We start from the raw sequence: 20,043 nt of genomic DNA, 5'->3' as shown, positions 1-20,043 counted from the left end.
ACCTTGGTACAGAATCTTAGTACAAAGCAGAAAAGCAAAGCAAGCCAGGAAGTTAAACATTATAATTGTTCTTATTAAATCATAGAAAAAACAAAGAAATACAGCTGTAAGTCAGACCAGGGAAGGATAATATATTTTCTTCCCAAAAGAACACTGGTGAACTAGATGGATTTTTCATGACAACAGTCACATTGGCAACATTAATGTTAGCTTTTTTTTATCCCAGATTTATGTTATCTTAAAATTTCACTGCTTACCTTTAGGGGATTCAGATCTATGCCCCAGAACATTAGCCTGGGTTTCTTGATCACTATTCCAGTGACATACCATAGCACCAATACCTCCCCATGCTTTTTGGTGTGCAATTGGTGATGTGTTGGTGTACCATTGCGAGACTTGGGGATGTTCAATAGATAACCAAGAAATGGTTTGGAAAGTCCTTCTTCTGTCTTCATTGGCAAAATTAACATTCAAACTGTGCTTCTTTCAAGGAACTCTTTTAAGGAAAGAACTGCTCTTCTAAAGTTTGCATCACATAACTATTAAATGAACTAACTAAATATTACAAATATCTTGCTGTAAACATGCAGAATGACTAGTTTGTTAAGCTATCAGAGTTTATGAAATAGCCTTATAAGCACAGCAAATGTTTTTAGATACTCAAAAAAGGTCATTGATATGAATCTCCGAGAGGACACTTCCACGAAATATAATTTGGTAGTTATTTTTGTGACAGTGCAGTAATTATTCTTCAGTCAACTCCACAGCATATTTTTAGACTTCACTTTCAGATCAACAATTCTCACTGCAACTGTGAAAGGTCAAATGTGAACTGAATTGTACTCTTAGTGCAATCATAATTGAACAAAAGATCATAGCATAGCTTTGTCTTGTAGCACAACCCTGTTTAAAATATGATGTTGAGCAACACACATTGAAAATAATTTCAAAATAAATTGCTACTCTAAAGTTAGGTCAAGAATATACCATGTTTCCAGAGAGAATCAAAGGCTTTTGGCACTTGTATGGGTCCTGCAATTCTTGTCATTTGCTAAACCAGAATAAATAGCCATGTTGTACAAATAAGGGTTTTACGTTCTTAATTTCTAATGAGTTTTGATGCTATATCCCTTTCTTCAACAGAATTAAAAATAAGTCTTTACTTCAGTGCACACAGCACTATTTCCAATTAATTAATCTAATGTGAAGGTTATTATTGTTTATGCTCGGATGCATACTGACATACACAATTTAACTTTTCAGAACTCACTTGTCACTTTCGTGCAGCTTAATACACTAAACTCTAAGTGAGTCCTAATTGACATGGTCCAATGGCAAGTAACATCTCATCCAACAAATGTTGGGCAATGACCATCTCCAACAAGAGAGCGCCTAATGACCTCTAATGATGTTACCATGATTGAGTCTCCCACCATCGACATCCTAAGGACTCCTTTGACTCAACTAGACCAATCACTTATATGCAGTACTTACTGAAACAATTCAGGGACTAATTATTCTGTCGTAAATATGTAATTAAAAGCCTCTCTTCCACATAAATGGGGCATATAAGGACTATGAATGAATGTTCTCCTTATGGCTGAACAGGTGTAACCGTAACAACAACATTCACGCTGTCCTTAAAATAGCTGAGATGGGGAAGTGAGTGGTGCTCAACTCCTTCTGCAATATGTCTTTGCAAAGAATGTCTGGAAAGAAATGCAATGGTGATTGGAACGAAATGCAACAGTTGTTGAGATTCAACTTAAGCAACTGAAAAAGCTGTTTTCAGGGACACATACTGAGACAAACAGTAATTTCTGTTAGAAGACCACGAACCTGGTGGAAGGTGCTCTTTGAACTATTCAAAACCTGTCAGTTATCCAATGTAAAGAGTTTTCCATGACCAAGTGATGCAAACTGGCACATTCCAAGATCCTGTACTACTTGATGAGGGAGACAATAAAGCTTGGGGCAGCTGCAGCAGAAGATCAGTACAGAAAGACCACTGTCTAAGGCAATTCAGTCATAGTGTATCAAGGATCTCCTATCTTAGAACTTTTTGGTCTGTATGCTTTGCCAATGAATGCATAAAGGAAATCTCACATGTATCACAATTGTATGGAGGCATGTTAGAGTGTGACATTATCTGTGAAGAAAAGTTAAATACTAATACATTTCTGTAATGTCCAATTTGAATTATTTTACAATGTACTTTTAGAGTTTTCATGAATGAAGTATATTTTTGAAAAGCCTTGAAGAAGCAGACAGCAAAGCAATCAGCGCCTCATTCACTAACCTAATCATCTTCCCTGCCAACCTGCACTTCACAAGACTGCGCTGTATACTTCTATGATACAATGCATCAACTTTTCAAGGTTTCTTCTGCAAAACTCACAAAACTATAATCCCCATCACTAGGGCAGGCCATGGCAGGAGAGCACCACTGGAACCATGTTGTCCTCCAGGTTATCTCACATTCTGACTTGGACATGTTGGCATTTCTTCATTATTGCTGGGACAAATACTGTGGGGAAGAAGTGCTGGAAATCCTGCATCTTAATACTGCGTGAACATGTTCATCACATGTTGTTCTAGAAAAAAGCTCGATGACCATCTTCTCAAGATAAGTGGAAATGGATGATCCTGACCTAAAGCTACAAAGGTAAAATTAAGCAAATAATAAAAGTGGTGCTTTTGTGGTTCAGTGGCAATGTCCTTACCTCCGAACCATAGCTGCTGCCTTCAAGTCCTCCCCGCTCCTGATTTGTTATACTGTATCACAGAGAATGAAATTGTTTCAAGTGAAAGACCATCACACAACATCATCAAATACGCCGAGTGCAAAATATTCCACCATTACCAACGTTCTGACCAATTCCAGTGATCAGCAGAAAAGGCAAATACCATTCATTCATTTAATGGATGATATTTTAGCAGTGTTTTGCCCTTTCGCGCCCTTGGAGGAGTACAATCGCAACTTCAATTACCGAGCACAAATCCTTTCAGTTTTATTGGATAGAGAAAGAGTTGCAAGTGCTGGACTGGTGGCAGTTCATGAAATTTGCAGCACAGGCCATTAGGCTGAAAGACCCGCTAATTCGGAGCGATCTCATCAATTGCACCCATTCTAACAGTTCACCTGCAGCAGTCAGACAGAAACAAGCCCACACTGCCCCCTTTGGGTTCCCCACCGTGCTCTGGACAAACGCACATCAATCTCGCCATCCCTGCTGAAATCAGTTCTAAATGCACTTTCAAGAATAGCTTTAAGGCGAGTTGCTGCTGTAAGTTGATGATTCATCTCATTGTTAAACTTTAAGTGTGATACTAAACGAAAAAGAAATGGGGCGGTCGGAATGATTCCTTTTCTCTCTCAATTTTCTGAAATTTTAGTTTGGAATTGAAAACACAATGTTGGCACCGTTTCAGGTCTAACACATTAACGCAGAGCATTTTTACCACCAAATAGACTCTAATTCAACATTATATAAGGGAGAACTTACTTGTTCTGTTGGTCACTGGAACTAGCCTTGCATGTGCCTCTTTTAAACCTCCATCAGTTTGGAATCAAGTACGATCTGTTTAAACGGGGCGGATGAAATATGCCATTTACTCGTCACTTCCGACGCAATATTAAGAAACGTTAAATTATTGCACATTTTGTTTAGTTCGTTATTGTCAGAGCATTACTGATGCAAAGCGCAATCTCATCTTGTGATCAGAGATGATGGGAACTGCAGATGCTGGAGAATCGAAGATAACATGATCTCTGATGAAGAGTCTAGGCCCGAAACGTCAGCTTTTGTGCTCCTAAGATGCTGCTTGGCCTGCTGTGTTCATCAAGCTTCACACTTTGTTATCTCGCAATCTCATCTTGCTGCTTTTTAATAACCTTTCATTCAAAATAGATCACTGTCCTTTGTTCCATATAATTCAAATGCAAGAGTCTGTAAATTTTTAAGAAATAGAGTGGTTGTGAATACCAGTGAAGGTTAGCCCTTATATTGTTTTTCATTAGTTTGGCGTCTTGGCATCTGGACAGGGAGATATACCTATACAGCAGGCAGTGCTGCAGCAATCTCATCGCCTCCTAATTTACAATAGTGAGAGACCCAGCACTCTTTTGTGTAAAAAGGCAGCCAGCATCATCCAAGACCTCTCCCACCCCATTTATAACCTCTTCCAACCTCTTCCATCAGACAGAAGATACAAAAGCGTAAACGTGTATAGCAACAGGCTCAAGAACAGTTTCTTCCCTGCTGTTATTAGACTTTTGAATGGACCTCTCAAATTTCAAATCCAACATTGATCTTGCTTTATATACAGCCTTCTTTACAGCCATAACTTAGTATTCCTGGCTCAATTGCATCACCCTATAATCTTCATGTGATGTGATCTGTAGGTGCTGCGCACAAACAAAATGTTTCACTATACCTAGGTACATTGACAATAATAAATCAAATAAAAAAAAGTAATCAATGACAGCAAAATGCAATTTCCCAATCTAAGCTGAAAAAAAGGTGAAAAATCAAACTAAGTGGAGCGCACGGTGGGGAGTGAAGAAATTAATTAGTGGGCATAGGAATTCCATGTGTTGCCAGTGTGTGAGAAGATTTATGTTTGTCCTGATCCCACATGCAAAAGTGCCACCACAGTGTCTCTGTCACCTGTGTAGCAGCGTACAACAATCCCATTTTAGGATGACAGATACATTGGGCTAATTCCAGAACCACTGGACAATGTTTCTATTTCACATTCTGAACTTTGTGCTTGAAAATTGAATCCTATTTTGATGAGGGTCCTTTTCAAAGCCAAAGTGAATCATTCTCCAAGTTCCATGAAGCAGAGTGAACAGAAGTCTTAACATAGTCATTATAACTTAATGGCCAATTTCTGGAAATAGTTTTGATTTTAGTGTTATTGTTATTCTAATTTTTCTTTAACTTACAGAAATAGAAATAATTTAATCAATTACTGTTCCTTTTGTAATTTAATAAACTAAAGCAATGCTGCAAAGATCAAATGCATGTCAATTTCCCACGATGCAGCAACTTTATTGTCACAGCAGCTTTACTGGTAACTGCTTTTCTCTACTCCAGATCGTTTAAACTGAATTGTACTTTTCTAATGTGTGTATGGGAACCAACATGCATATTTTCTGGATTATTGGTCTGGTATGGTCATTCTGTTCACTGCCGTTTTTGAGTTATCCTGAACTGCACAGAAATAATTGACAGGATTAGAGAAGTACTGAACAGATTAATAGTGACCCAGTGATGTGTTATACTGTAAAAAATTGAAAAGTAGGACTGTGGGATGTGTAAAGGTATAAATAAGCAAATTATATTAAAAGTGAAGAAATATGCAAGTGTTTGAGGATACCATGGAAGCATTTAGAGACTAGAGTCTAATTATTATTAAAGAAGGGGTTGATCAGGACTCCAAATGAAATCCTGAAAACATGAAGGAGAATAAGAGAAAGATGAGACATTATCAACAAGTGAGAAAAGCTGCCAAAGATTATGAAGCAAACATTCAAAAAGTAATTAAATGAACACTCCGAATTATCTACAAATTTATCAGTAAAAGAAAGAATTGTTAAAATTGTGATAGGATCCTTGAGGGGATAGCACAGTCAATTTGTAGATGGCAATCAAAAAAAATGGTAACTGTTTTTAGGAAGTTCTTTATGTCTTTGATGAAACAAAGGATATCAGTGAGGAGGCAGATTTCAAAGAGATGGGAATGAGATGACTGACGGAAGCTTTAGATAAATTATTTAAGATGATAAAAGATAATTCAGCAAAACCAGAGAGAGGAGATGAGAGAGAACTAAGGATGGACATTGCATAGCCCTGGAAATTCAATTTCTGTTGTCTACGGATGGTTGCTGAAGTACTAGACTGAGGCCAGTACAGCAGCTACTTTAAAAATAATATACCTAACCTGGGTCCTTAAAGGCCATTAGACTTATAGCTAGCAGGGAAATTGTTATGTTTCAATAAAAATTAATTTAGTCATTTGAGACAACCAAGGAGAAAGCTAGGAATAAAAACAAGTTGCTGGAAAAGCTCAGCAAGTCTGGCAGCATCTGTGTAGAGAAAACAGACTTAACGTTTGGGGACTGGTGACCCTTCCTCAGAACTGATGGTGCCTGGGAAATCATCAGTTTATATGCAGAAAATAGGGAGATGAGTGGGGGAGGGAATAAACGATGGGAAAGAGCCCACAGAGAGAGAAAGACAGTTGGACAGACAAAGAAGTTGCTAACAATCAGGCTGGGAGGGTGAATAGTTGTTAATGGGGACTGTTAGTGACTAACAACGGTGGTGTGTACTGGCAGGTTATGTGGTAACAAGGCCTGGTGTGTGTGTGTGTGTGTGTGTGTGTGTGTGTGTGTGTGTGTGTGTGTGTGTGTGTGTGTGTGTGTTTGTGTGTGTGTGTGGGGGGGGGGGAGCACGTGGGGGTGGGGGGTCTAGGACATCAGAGAGTTTAGGCCCTAAAACTACTGAACTCACTATTGAGTCTGGGGGCTGTAGGGTCCCCAAGCAGAAAATGAGGTGATGTTCCTCCAGCTTGCATTGGGCTTCACTGGAACACTGTAGCAAGCCAAGAGACAGAGATATTGGCCAGAGAGGAGAGTGGTGCATTGAAGTGGCAGGCAACAAGTAGTTCAGGGTCTTTTTTGCGAACAGAATGCAGATGTTCTGCGAAGCGGTCACCAAGTCTATGCTTCATTTCCCCGATGTAGAGGAGACCACAATGTGAGCAGCAAATACAATGGACTAGATTCTTGGAAGTGCATGTAAAGTGTTGCTTCACCTGGAAGGTATGTTTGGGCCCTTGGGTACTGGGGAGGGAGGAGGTAAATGGGCAGGTGTTGCACCTTCATCGGTTACAGGGGAAGGTGCCGTAGGGCTGTGGGGAGGTGTTGGGGGTGAAGGAAGTATGGACAGGGTGTCCCAGAGGGAATGTCCCTGCGAAAGGTGGACAATGGAGGGGAGGGGAATAAGTTTCTGGTGGTGGCATCTTGCTGGAGGTGGTGGAAATGGCGTCTGATGATCTGTTAGTCACTAACAATCCCCATTAACAACCATTCACCCTCCCAGCCTGATCGTTAGCAACTTCTTTTTCTGTCCAACTGTCTTTCTCTCTCTTCGGGCTCTATCCTAACATTTACTCCCTCCCCCACCCACCTCCCTGTTTTCTGCATATAAACTGACGTTTTCCCAGGCACCGTCAGTTCTGATGAAGCGTCACTGGATCCAAAACATTGTTTCTATTTTGTCCTCCACAGATGCTGCCAGACTTGCTGAGCTTTTCCGGCAACTTTGTCTTTGTTCCTGATTTACAGCATCCACAGTTCTTTTGTTTTTTATTTATGGAGAATGCTAAACTGTAGGCAGTTGAGAATAAACCACATTGGTGTGGGACTAGGGTCTCATACGGATTTGACTGAGCTCAGAATTAACGTAATGCAGCAGCTTTATTGTCACTTGTACTGGTAACAGCTTTTCTGTTCTCCAGATTGTTCAAACTGAATTGTACATTTCTAATGGGCATAGGGAATCAAAATGCATATTTTCTGGATTATTAATCTAAAATGATGTTTTGCTAGTACCATGGCATAACCACTATGCTACAACATCATCCACCCAGAAAAGCATGAAAAGGCAGCTTGTACATATTTCCTAAAACATAATGGTACTTGAGAAACATCATAGAATTGTTTCAGGAAGTAATAGAAATGGTAAATGAGGGAAATACAGTTGACATAAGAAACTTGAGTTTTGGGAAGATATTTGAAATGCTGCCATAATCGAGATTATTATAAGAATTTAAGAAATGGGGAATTACAGGGAGAATGCGAAACTTAATTAAAATGACTGGGAAGGATAAATTAAAGATTAGAGTTAAGACTGTTTTTCAGTAATAATTAGAAGTGAGTCATGGTATGCGGTTGAGTTGTCAAGCCAAAGACAGAAACTATCGGAAAAACTCAGCAGATCTGGCAGCAACTGTGGTGAGAAATCAGAGTTAATGTTTCGGTACCAGTGACATTTCATCTGTGTTCTGGAGAAGGATCACTGGACCCAAAATGTTAATTCTGCTTTTCCTCCACAGACGCTGCCGGCCTTGCTGAGTTTTTCAGCGATTTCTGTCTTTGTTTCTGATTTCCAGCATCCACAGTTCTTTCTCTTGCATTCTTGAGTACTTCTGTTCACTATATTTATAAATGACTCAGATAATGGCCTAGAGTAGGAGCTAATGTCGAATTCCCTACATGACCTTGCAGCTGTAAATAACTTGAGTAAGGCTACATTTGGAATATTGTATGCAGTTCTCGTCACCACACTATCAGAAGGGTGCAGAGGCTTTGGAGAGCGTACAAAAATGGTTTACCAGTTCTGAGGAAGGGTTACCAGATTCGAAATGCTAACTCTGATTTTCTCTTCACAGATGCTGCCAGACCTGCTGAGCTTTTCCAGCAATTTCTGTTTTTGTTCAAGGTTTACCAGGATGTTGCCTAGTTTGGAGAATATTAGCTATGGAGAGAGATTAGACAAACTGAGGGGAGACCTGTTAGAGGTTTAGAAGTATGAGAGGCATGGATAGAATGGATTGTCAAAATCTTTTTGTCAGGGTAGGAATATCAATTTCTAGGGGAGATTAGTTTAAGGTAAAAGGGAAAACGTTTAAAGGAAATGTAAGATGCTAGTTTTTTTACACAGAGGGTGTTAAGTGCTGGCATGCACTGCCAGAGGAGATGGTGGAAGCAGATACAACAGCAACTTTTAAGATGCACCTTGACAGATACATGAATTATCAGGGAATAGAGGGATACAGACCATATAGAGGCTAATGGTTTTTAGTTTAGAAAGGCATCATGTGTTTGTGCAGGCTTAATGGGCCGAACAGCCTGTTCCTGTGCTGCACTATTTTCCGTACTCAGTTCTTTGAATTCAAAACAGAAATATAGTCATTTTTTTCTTAAAAACTACAAATGTATAATGATAAATTGGGGTACAGACTTTTAAGTGTTGGGAAGTAATATTTGTCAGTGTAAGGTGATGTGCTTTGACAAAGTAAGAGCCATAATTATTACACTGTGAATAGAAATAGATTCAGAATTTGAGAAAAGCTGAGGGATTTGGAGGGTACAGGTTCACAGAACATTAAAGGCAGTAATTCAGGCTGATGGCCTGTAAATAAAAGCTAATGGATTTCTAGGTTTTATCACAAGATGTAAAGAATTATAAGATCCCAGTGAAATGTGGACAGTAATGGTCACAACACATTAGAAGGCAATTTAGGCTTATGAGAATGCAGATTTACTGGGATGCTGTAAATTATGGGGATTTAGAAAGACATGAAAAATTGATCAACATTTTTAACTAATTTTACAATCCACACTGTAATTCCATTACCTTTAAATTCCATAAAAATCTCTGCTGTGGTATCTTTTCAAACACCTCCTTAAGCATACATTTTACACCATCTGCCAATTGCAGAGTAGTGTGATACAATTGTTTAAAATTATGAAACAAGACATGGTAAGCAGAAACAGACTGATTCCAAATCAAAAATAGGACATTCAAACCAGAGAGCAGAAGAAATTTATTGAGTGAGGCTGTGGCTTTTTTCAATGATTGAGGCAGAAATCATGTCAGCACTCCAGATTAACAGACTCTCAGAGATATTCCATTCTCATGTCCAAACTGCACTGTTAACAAGATGCAGATAAAGAGTGATGTCAGGCAGCAGAAAACATTTTTAGCGAGCCACTACAGAAATAAATTAAAAAGTCAACAGATCAGAAAAATATTTAAATTGGATGACAGGTGGGCAGAAATCTACGAGCTGTTCCAGTGTTGTAACTCCGGTGTACTTGTGTGAATAAATCACCGGGCAGTCCTCTTTAACAGGTATTGTGGAGACAGGTCAGTAAGTCTAACCTTAAATGTGCCTTAAATATCAGAGTTCAACAGGTGTCCTGGACTTTCAGCTTCTGCAGATACGCAGGTCAGCAGGTATCTGTCTACATGCCATCCATTTAAATCATTTCTGTGTTTGCTGACTTCTTCGATTTATTTCTGCTGTGGTGTACCAAAAATGCTGTACCCTGTCTGATGGCTTTCTTCCCCTTCACTTAGCTAACACGGCTTTTTTCTAATTTTAGACAGGAAGCCTCTGAGAATATGTTAATACTTGGAAGAAAAATGTGAAAATCACTTTCCATGTAATAATACAATTGCCTGGCTCAATTAATGAATCAATCACAAAACACTACCTTTGAAGATAAACGTTCTTAAGTTCATAATTTTGTTATATAACACTGCAATGATAAAAGAATCTCTACATAAACTGATGTTCAGCTGGGATTAGTTGGTTTTTGATTTGTAATGTAATTGTACATGGTCATTGATACTGTGCAGCACTACCATAGTGTCGAGTATGATAGACCTACGACGAATCTCGTAACTTAATAGTAGGCATCTATAATGTGTTTTGGGTCATCATCATCAGCAGCAGAAATTCAACCACAATTTACAACTTTGTGATCCAATATATCCCTCTTTTTACTATTACCATTGATACAGAGCGCTATCATTGAGAGTTAAAGAGAACATGTCAAGAGCAGTATCAGGTATCGTTAAGAAGGAGATATAAACCTGATGAAGATATAGAGGAATAAATGTTTGCCAAACAATGGTAGCAGTTTGTAATAGAACTGAGTCATCTCACAACCAATGGATTTTAAGTTCTGCAGCCCTGCCACATCCAATCGTGAACAGTGGACATTTAAATAAATAACCAGACCTGGAGGCTCCACAAATATTTCCATTTTCAGTGATGCGGGAACTCAGCAAATCAGAGCCAAAGACAACAATGAAGCATTTGTAACTACCTTCAGCCAGAAGTGTTAATAGAAATAATCACTTGTGGTCCCAAACAGCACAGTTGCCAGTTTTCAGCCAATTTAGATCACTCAGTGTGACATTAAGAAACAACTCAAGGCATTGGATACAGCACAGGCCATAGTCCCCGACAACATCCAAGCATTAGTACTGAGGGACTAAAAGCAAAGTCCTACAGATGCTGGAGATCCAAAATTATAACACAAACTGCTGGAAAAACACAGCAGATCTCTGGTAACAACTGTGGAAAGAGAAACAAAGTTAATGTTTTGAGTCTAATATTATTCTTCTTTGCAATTTGTTTGATCTGATCTGTTCAGAATTCATTCCAACTCAGTATGGTGTGTGGCTTGGAGGGGAAACTGCAGTTGATGGTGTTCCCATAAACCTGTTACCCTTGTCCTTCTGGCTGAGAGAGAATGCAGGGTTTGGAAGGCATTGTCAAAGGAACGTTGGTGAATTATTGCAGTGCATCTTGTCAATAGTACACACTGCTACCGTGATGCATCAGTTGTGAAGGGAATGAATGGAGAGCTACTCAGTTGTATAAAATCATGAAAAAGCCAAATGGAATGAAACCAGATGGACCACCTCACACTCAGTTAGAAGAGAAAGACAACAATAGCAAACCTGGCTCTGTCATCCCCACAATGCCCACCTTATTAAAATCTGTGACCTAATATCATGGAAACATACCTTAGAACCAGTTGTAATCCCATAAATACTGTCGCCATCCCAGAGTATACCTTGTTCCATTGGATGGGTAGACCTACCTGAGGGTCAGAGGGGTGTGGCTCTAAGATTCCTCAACATTGGCTCCGGACTTGATGAAATCTTTTCACAAAGCCAAATCATAGGTAAGGATAGCTATTGGTCACCACCTCCAGCCATCCTCTCCAGAGCTAATGTCAGTATTCATCCATGTTAATCATCACTGGGAGGGAACACTAAAGGTTAAAGATATGCAGTATACTCTAGATAGGGAGCTTCACTGCCACTCACCAAGAATAATTCAGCAGTACACATACTGACCAAGCTGGTCAGTCCTAAAGTAAACTGCTGCTAGATTAGGTGTGTGGCAGGTGGTGAGGGAACCAAAAAAAGGGGGAAAAACTACTTGACATCAACTTTACTGAACTACCTTTGCAGATACGCCCATCCATGACAACATGATGGTATTGATAGCAGTGACCACTGCATAGTCATTGCAGAAACTGAACTCAACTTCAAAAGTAGGACACCCTCTATCATGTGATGTGGCATTACCATGTGTTAAATAGGACAAACTTCAAACAGATCTGGCAACTCAAAGCTAGACATGCATGAGGTATTGTGGGCTATCAAAAACAACAGCAAAATTGTATGCAAATATAATTTGTAACCTCATGGCTGAGCATATTCTCTACCATTACCATCTAGTCGGAAGATCAACCTGGTTCAATAAAGTATGCGGGAGGCCCTGCCTTGATCAGCACCAGACAGACCTAAGAATGAGGTGTCAACCTTGTGAGACTATAAGATAGAGCTACTAAAATGTCAAACAGTAGAAGCAGCATGCAGTAGTTAAGGCTAAGAGACCTCACAAACAATGGTTCCGATCTAGGCTCTGCCAGCCTGCCACGTCCAGTCTCAGATGGTGGTGGACAATTAAACAACTCACTGGTGAAGGAAGCTCCATAGAACTCTCCATCTACGATGGGAGCACAGCACACCAATTTAAAGACAAGACTGAAGTATTATATTCATTTTCAACCAGAAGTGCCAAGTGGATGATCCATCTTGGCTTCTTCTTGCCATTACAGATACCTGACTTAAACTAATTTAGTTTACTGTAAATGATAGCAATAAATGGCTGAGCACAATGGATACTGCAAAGGTTAAAGGCTCTGACAACATGTCAGCAATAATGGTGAAGACCTTGCTCCAGAACTAGCTGCTTTCCTTGCCAGGGTTTTTTTAGATATAGCCAAAAGATGGACATCTTAGAATCCCTGCAGTATGGAAACAGGCCCTTCAGTCCAACAAGTCCACACCAACCCTTGGAGCACCCCACCCAGACCCATCTGCCTAATCTACACACGCCTGAACACTACGGGTAATTTAGCATGGCCAATCCACCTAGCCTATGCATCTATGGACCATGGAAGGCAATTGGATCACCCAGAGGAAACCCATGCAGACATGAGGAGAATGTCCAACTCCACTCCCGCAGTCGTCCTAGAGTGGAATCAAACCCAGGTCCCTGGGTCCCTACCGTGAGGCAACAGTGCTAACCATTGAGCTACCATGCCACTTCTATGTAGAAAGATGGCCCAAGTATGTCCTGTACACAAAAAATAAGGACAGGGCCAGCACAATCAATTACAGCCCATCATCTTCTCTTAATCATTACCAAAATAATGGAAGACTTCACCAATGATGGTATCAAGTTGCACTTGCAAAGAAATAACCTTGTTAGTGTGGCTCAGTTTGGGACTACCAGGGTCACTCAGCTCCTGACCCCATTGCAGCCTTTGTTCAAATATGAATAAATGAGTTGAACTCCGTGGCTGAGGTGAGGGTGACTGTCCTTAACAACAAGGTTACATTTGACCATGCGTAACATCAAGAAGCCCTATCAAAACTTGAGTTAATTGAAATCAAAGGAAATCTCTGTTAGTTGGAGTCATACCCAGCACAAAGAAAGATCGTTGTGATTGTTGAAGGGCAGTCATCTCAGTCCAAGGGTATCACTGCTGGCGTTCCTGGTGATAGTGTCCTAGGTCTAACCATTTTTATCCGCTTTCACCTTCCCTCCATCATAAGGTTAGAACTGGGGAGGCTCATTGTTGAATGCACAATGTTCAGCACCTTTTGCAATTTCTTATATGCTGCTGAAGCAGTGAGCTTCATTTGCATCAGGATTTGGACAACATCTAAACTTGGAATGCTAAGTGGCAAGTATATTTAAGCAACACAAATGCCAAGTAATATCCACCTCCAATAAAAGTGAACCTGTTACTCCTTGAAGTTCAATGGCTTTACCACCACTGAATATTGCACTATCAATAACTTAGGGCTTACCATTGAGGAGAAAGCGAATTGATAAGCCATATAATTACAATAGCAAGCCAGAGACAAGAGATTATGTGGCAAGTAGATTGCTTGCTTTCTTCCCATTGCCTTCCTACACACGTTATGAGTGTGATGGAATACTCTAATTTTGCTTGGGTGGATGTATCTCTAACAATATTCAAGAAATATAAAACTAGAAAATTTCAGTGAACCTAATTACTGCATGTCTAGAGTCAAAACAGATCAGACTGGTAAGGAAAACAGATTTCCTTCACTAAAAAAATGTGAACCACGGTTTTACAACAATGGTGCCGTTTAGCTAGATTTTTTTAAAAAAAACAAAATGTTGAATTTAAATCATAATGTGATTCAAACCAATGTGTTCAAATGATTATCCTGGGGCCCTGGATTATTAGGCTATTGATATTAGCACTAGACCCTGCCTGCCCTCAGGGGTTGAGGGATACAGATTCCTGCAATCCCCATTACAATACTGACTATTTAAAAAGTATCAAGGCAAATACTCTGGATGCTGGTAATCCAAAGAAGACTCACACCATACTTGAAATGTTAAGTCTGTTTTTCTCTTCACAGATGCTGCCAGACCTGCTGAGTTTCTCCAGCATTCTCTGTGTTTGTACTAAAGGTATTCCATTGACTTGTGAAAGACTTAGAACTCTGAAGTTATGAAAGGTGATATTTAGATGCAAGTTCTTCATTTCTTGAAATGATAAAAAGACTAATCTTGGTCCATGTGGATGGACATTTTGAATCACGCAGGTTAGGAAAAACCAAGGGACAAACTTATAACAAGATATAGAACTGTATAATAACTATATATACAGTATAAAGAAGGTGCTGCCTGAGGTGATGGACGCAGAGACATATCAGCATTCAAGAAGCACCTGGTTCAATACATGAATAGGAGGGGAATAGAGGAATGTTAATCCTGTAAGTGAATATAGTTTTAGTGTGAAAGGGCAAAATGTTTTGCAGGCTTGGAGGGCCTAAAGGCCTGTTGCTGTGCTGTATTGTTCTTTATTCTTTGTTTATAGGGGTAAGGTGTCGTTTTAGTGAATATCAACAGCAGTTTAATACTTGAATGTTTGTATGGACAGGTTATTATTGTATATAGTTTGGGAGTTTGAAACAATACAGAGTGTCAGTACCAGGAACCGTTAACGCTGTGCCATCAAATTTGAAGCATCGAACGAGTGCAGAATGAAGAGAAAGACCCACGTACACTCATGGGGAGTTGAAATAGACTTAATGATTTAAGCTACAAACAGCGTGACTGATTTCTGGGAGGCCATTTATAGCACCGGCGGGGCATTGGAATGTGTGCTATAATCATTTCTTACTGTTCCACATCAGCATTCCTTGGTTTATTTCCATCGATACGTTAAATAGCTGTAAACCCAGTATCCTGGAGACACCCTACTGCTTGGTGCTCCTGAAATTCATTCGTTGAGCCATTTACCTCTTGAATGGACATCTGACTCCCTGGTCTTACTGGTCATCTCAGGTCGACATTGTGACCTTTTGATACGTGGCCGCGCTGCATGGTAAATGCGTTCAGTAACTTTGTTTTGCATGAATACTATGGAAACCATTGAGAATTTTATTGGAGTAAGACATGAGATCTGTCTCCTGGTCTGCTTCTGAGACTGGAAACCAGCAGCAAGCTCCCAACTACAAAAACTGCAAGAACAAAAATGGCTGAGGAAGAAGTGTAGGCAGATCAGGAGTCAAGGCCCTGCCTTTGGGCACAACACACATGACTCAAGCTATATGGTAAATGCACAGTTCGCAATATTCGGTATATTACATAAAATGGTAACCAAGTCTCCTAACTGCCACTCTTTCCCATACATGTAGTTTTCATTTCTAAAGCTGACTACTAGCGGTCCAGGAGTTGATAGTGCTTATCTACAGTTGACCTGGGAAAAGGCGAGCTCAAACGACGGGCTGGGTAAAAATTTCTTTGCGGATCTGCTCGAGATCTCAGCAATTAGACCAAGATGACATCCTGCATGCGTTTTTTTCTCTTAAATAAAGTATTATTTCCTATTCGTTTTGCTCTTAATTACATGGATTGGAATTATAAAGAAAGCTTTCAAACTTTCGCAAAATGCAGTATTTTAACAGTTCAATTAAATATACCTTTAGACCAATTATTTTGCCACAGTTATGGATTCTTTTCTCTCTCAACATACACCAAGGCAAGTTTACAGACTGTTTTGAAACCGTGTCTGATATTTTATGGATTTATTGTTGATTCCAGGACCAATCGGGCGGGCGATACATCGAGTTCAAATCGAGACCGTTCTCGACGGAAGGTCTCAGTAGGGACGAGAACACTATCCATTACCGCTTCACTTCCAAAACAACGAGTGTTATAACTAAGATCAGACTTCTACGAGTTAAAAGAACGAAGAAATAAAGGTTGACTTCCAGTACAAATCTTATCTGGCAGTTTCTGCTTTGAAGAGTGTTCAGTGTTCTGTCCGCTAGCCTCCAGAATCTTTAACAAACCAAGTTCCCTCCCTCTTCCCGGTGACTATAAGCTAAAACGCACTGTCAAAGTGGATGCGGGCTGCCAATGAATGGGGAGTAGACACTTTGCTGTAATAATGTTGCTACACATTTGCACTGCTTGCTACAACTTCGTACTCCGCTTTGCTCGGAGTAAAACTTTTGGCACATGGCTGGAGTGGTCGCACGGATCTGCTGCCCAAGGATATACCCGCAAAAGAAAACACGGTTTCCATTTCAGATATAACGTTAGCGAATCCAAGAGTCGCTTGTACCGCGCAGCGTGTAGCGAGAGGTACCATCAACGGGGAGACGCAAAGCAAAAACACCGTAAAATGCTTGAGGTTTGCTCGCCAATCTCTTTCGGGAGTGTTCTGGCTGCTGCCGAGCCGACTTCAATGGCCTGTCTGTTTTTATTCTACATTTCTGGAAGCCAAGCTTTGCTTTCCTAATTTAACCAGCCCCAGGCTTAGTTCCCCTGTTGTATATAACATGCTAACTAACCGTATGCTGTGCTATTAAGTCTGGCACCGATTCGCTCGATCTCTGAAGTCTTGTCCCGTTTCACATATTTAACAGTGGGAACAGGCCCTTATAAATTACAATCACATTCCAATCGGGACTCTTTCCCCTACTCCCACCCCAGCCTCCGACTATCGATGTACATTATTCGAATAAGAAACTTTAAGAAATGGAGATCAGGTACCAATTAGATCCTTGCTCCGAAGATGCGCTGAGTTGCGGTAGTCGTTCTCAAACGGAATAAAACCAATTGCTATAAAGCTGCATCCTCGTTTCTCCCGCTCGCCCTCCTTTCCACAGATGAGAAATCCCAACAGATGTGAACGCTCCTTCCCGCTATGAATAAAAAGGTAGCTGAAATGCAATGTGCCACGAGGTTCGCGTATTTCCGATTTTGGTAGCTTATATGAGCTATTTTCTTCTCATTTTCTGTCTCCCCCTTCTCTGAGATACCCTGTTTCGACTCAGTAGGGCCCTGGTCTGTGAAAAGCTGATCCGTATGAATGACTGTAGCAGGAGCTTTCTGGTCTCCTTGCTGTTGGCGTTGCCTGCGAAATGTGACTGACTGACCTGTCTTCCCCAGTCTGGCTGCAATTCTCAAGCGCCTCCGCTCACCGCAAGCTCGCCAGGCAGCTTTCCGAACAGTTTCCTATTCACATGTACGGACCCCACAGGAGCTTGTTTTTCTGTCAGTGGCTGCTGCTCGGCTCCAGCATCACTGCTCTTAAAGGGGGATCCCCGTTCTCTGACAATGGCCACGGAAGTAGCGAATGATGCGAAGATATTAGGGAGAAAACTGTATTCTAACAGACAGAATGTCATTACTTAAATATAGGGACTTGAATCCGGATCGTGGCGATCTGCCATTACTTTTGTCAAATAATAAACAGCAATACATTAAAAGGTTGGCGCGGGATCGCGTACCAATCAGCTGATCAGGAATGCCGTTTTAGATTTCGTGCGGTGAAGAAGTTTAAATAATTTAGTGGAATCCCAATAGATGAAGGTTGCCCTGGGAGAGTAAGCTGCAAATACTATGGTTTACTGATGTACTAGGCACTAGTAATTCCCAATAGTTGTATATTTGAGGGTGTTGTATACTTCAATACAGCGATCAGCACCAGCACCCGAGCATATGCTTTGAGTGAAGTTGTGATGCTTATTTTAAACAAGTGTCTTCGGTATATATCTAACCCCGGGCGGATTGCATTCCTGCCTTATTCTGTTCCTGGTGATATTTAAACGTGGAATTCTCTCCCCTGGATACTTTATGGGCCTACACTGAACTCGCTACATTCTTATAGTTCCTTCGTCGCTGACGCCTTAAGGATTGGCAAGTTTTACTTTCAAAGCGGAATTCTTCGCCATGTATCAAGGAGTACTTTGAAGACGTTTCAAAAGAAAACGTTTTCTGTTGACTCTCACAGGTGATGCTAGCTTCATTTGCTTTTGGATTTTTGGGAGCAGTTCAGCCACTGACCCCGAAGCGCGCTGCAGTTTGTGTGGAAGATGTTGTGTTGGGGTTGTGGTTGGGGGAAAGGGCTGGCAGCAAGGCGTACACCAGAGGCATGCGCCATTTCTCCAGGACGCCAAGACCATCTCTGGCCGAAGAGTTGAAGGATTTATCCCCGTTGAGAACCCCGCCTGTAGGGAACACCAGAAAATGGTTCACATTTTCCAGGACCTAACCGCCAATCTCAATCAACAGTGCTTTGCTATGGGAGCTGTTTGCAAAGCCACCTCGCTTTTTCCAGTATTTAGCGAAAGGCCCATTTCCTTGTTGCTTTACTTGCCTAACATTGAGGACTGCGACAAACCTGAACAGCCCCAATTCCCTCCATCCAGCACGGCACACCAGTCTGGAACCGAATTGAAATAAAAAGCCGTTTAACATCAGGAAAAAAAAGGAACAAAGCCCTGAAGGCAGATGGAATGCTTGCTGAAATGTTGAAACAGCCTAGAGGTACGCTCCTGACATGGCTACACATCCCTTCCCTGGGAAGAGGAGTGCACGCAGGAGAATCTATGAGCGTTGACTACATTCAACATGGGTCTAATGATGGGAAGCGCAGAGGAATCTCGCAGCTGTCTGACACAGGGAAGACCGGAGTAAGGATTCTCCTCAACTGCCCTATCCCACTGCCTTAAAGGCTCTTTCAGGGGTCACCTTGCATTTTTATCACCTATTCAAAGGCCCCACGTGACCATCACTGTGTGACAAACTCAAGAAAGATGCAAGAGCACCAACATTACGACCATGATATACCTGGTGTGTGGCCATGTCTCCCTTGTGGAAGCCTTTGACCCTGCTGACTGTAAAAGCTGGTGGAATATCTTCCTCAAATGTGGCTGCCCTCAGAAATTTGTCACCGCCTTCCACCTAGCCCACGGTGAATGCTGTGATCTCCCTATTGGAACCATCGCGATCCCAATCTCAGTGAAAAGTGGGGTCACACAGCATTGCACCAACCCTCTTTTTCCGTTTTCCTCACTGCAATACGACACCTCATTTCCGGATAATTACCTACAAGCGTTACAATAATCTACAGATTTGAGAAGAGACTGTTCAAACTGTGCTGCCTTCATTCCAAAATCAAATTTTTTCCAATCCCAGTCCCACTCGGAGTTTGAGTTTCAGGCCATTGTTAACTTCACTAAAGCAATGAGGAAATGGGCCTTTTGCTAAATACTGGGAAAACCAAGGGACTTTTCCAAACAGTTCCCTTAAGACCTGATTAAGATGTCGAGACCTTTAGACATAGAAGCAGAAATTAGACCATGCGGCCCATCGAGTCTTCTCTGCCACTCAATCGTGGCTAATAAGTTCCTCAATCACATTCTCCTGCTTTCTCTCCACAACCCTTGATCCCCTTGATAATCAAGAACTTATCTATCTCAGCCTTAAATGTACTCAATGACCTGGCCTCCACAGCTTTCTGTGGCAGTGAATTCCATAGATTCACCACTCTCTGGCTGAAGTAGTTTCTCCTTATCTCCGTTCTAAAAGGTC

The 20,043-nt window shown here is 41.0% G+C and overlaps 1 protein-coding gene across 2 annotated transcripts in view; it reads right to left on the bottom strand.

Moving 5' to 3' along the window:
* The window catches only part of calcr (calcitonin receptor), a 288,663-nt gene extending 270,888 nt beyond the window's left edge, over positions 1 to 17,775 (bottom strand). Inside the window, exon 1 of one of the 2 annotated variants that reach the window (XM_059655195.1) lies at positions 17,218 to 17,775. The gene's annotated coding sequence lies outside the window, so the exon portion shown is untranslated. The remainder of the gene's footprint in view (positions 1 to 17,217) is intronic. The other variant, XM_048523649.2, reaches the window with a different exon arrangement.
* Positions 17,776 to 20,043: the final 2,268 nt, after the last annotated feature.

This window comes from Stegostoma tigrinum, chromosome 2 (genome assembly GCF_030684315.1).
Source record: "Stegostoma tigrinum isolate sSteTig4 chromosome 2, sSteTig4.hap1, whole genome shotgun sequence".
Lineage (NCBI taxonomy): Eukaryota > Metazoa > Chordata > Chondrichthyes > Orectolobiformes > Stegostomatidae > Stegostoma > Stegostoma tigrinum.
This window is presented reverse-complemented; position numbering and strand designations above follow the sequence as displayed.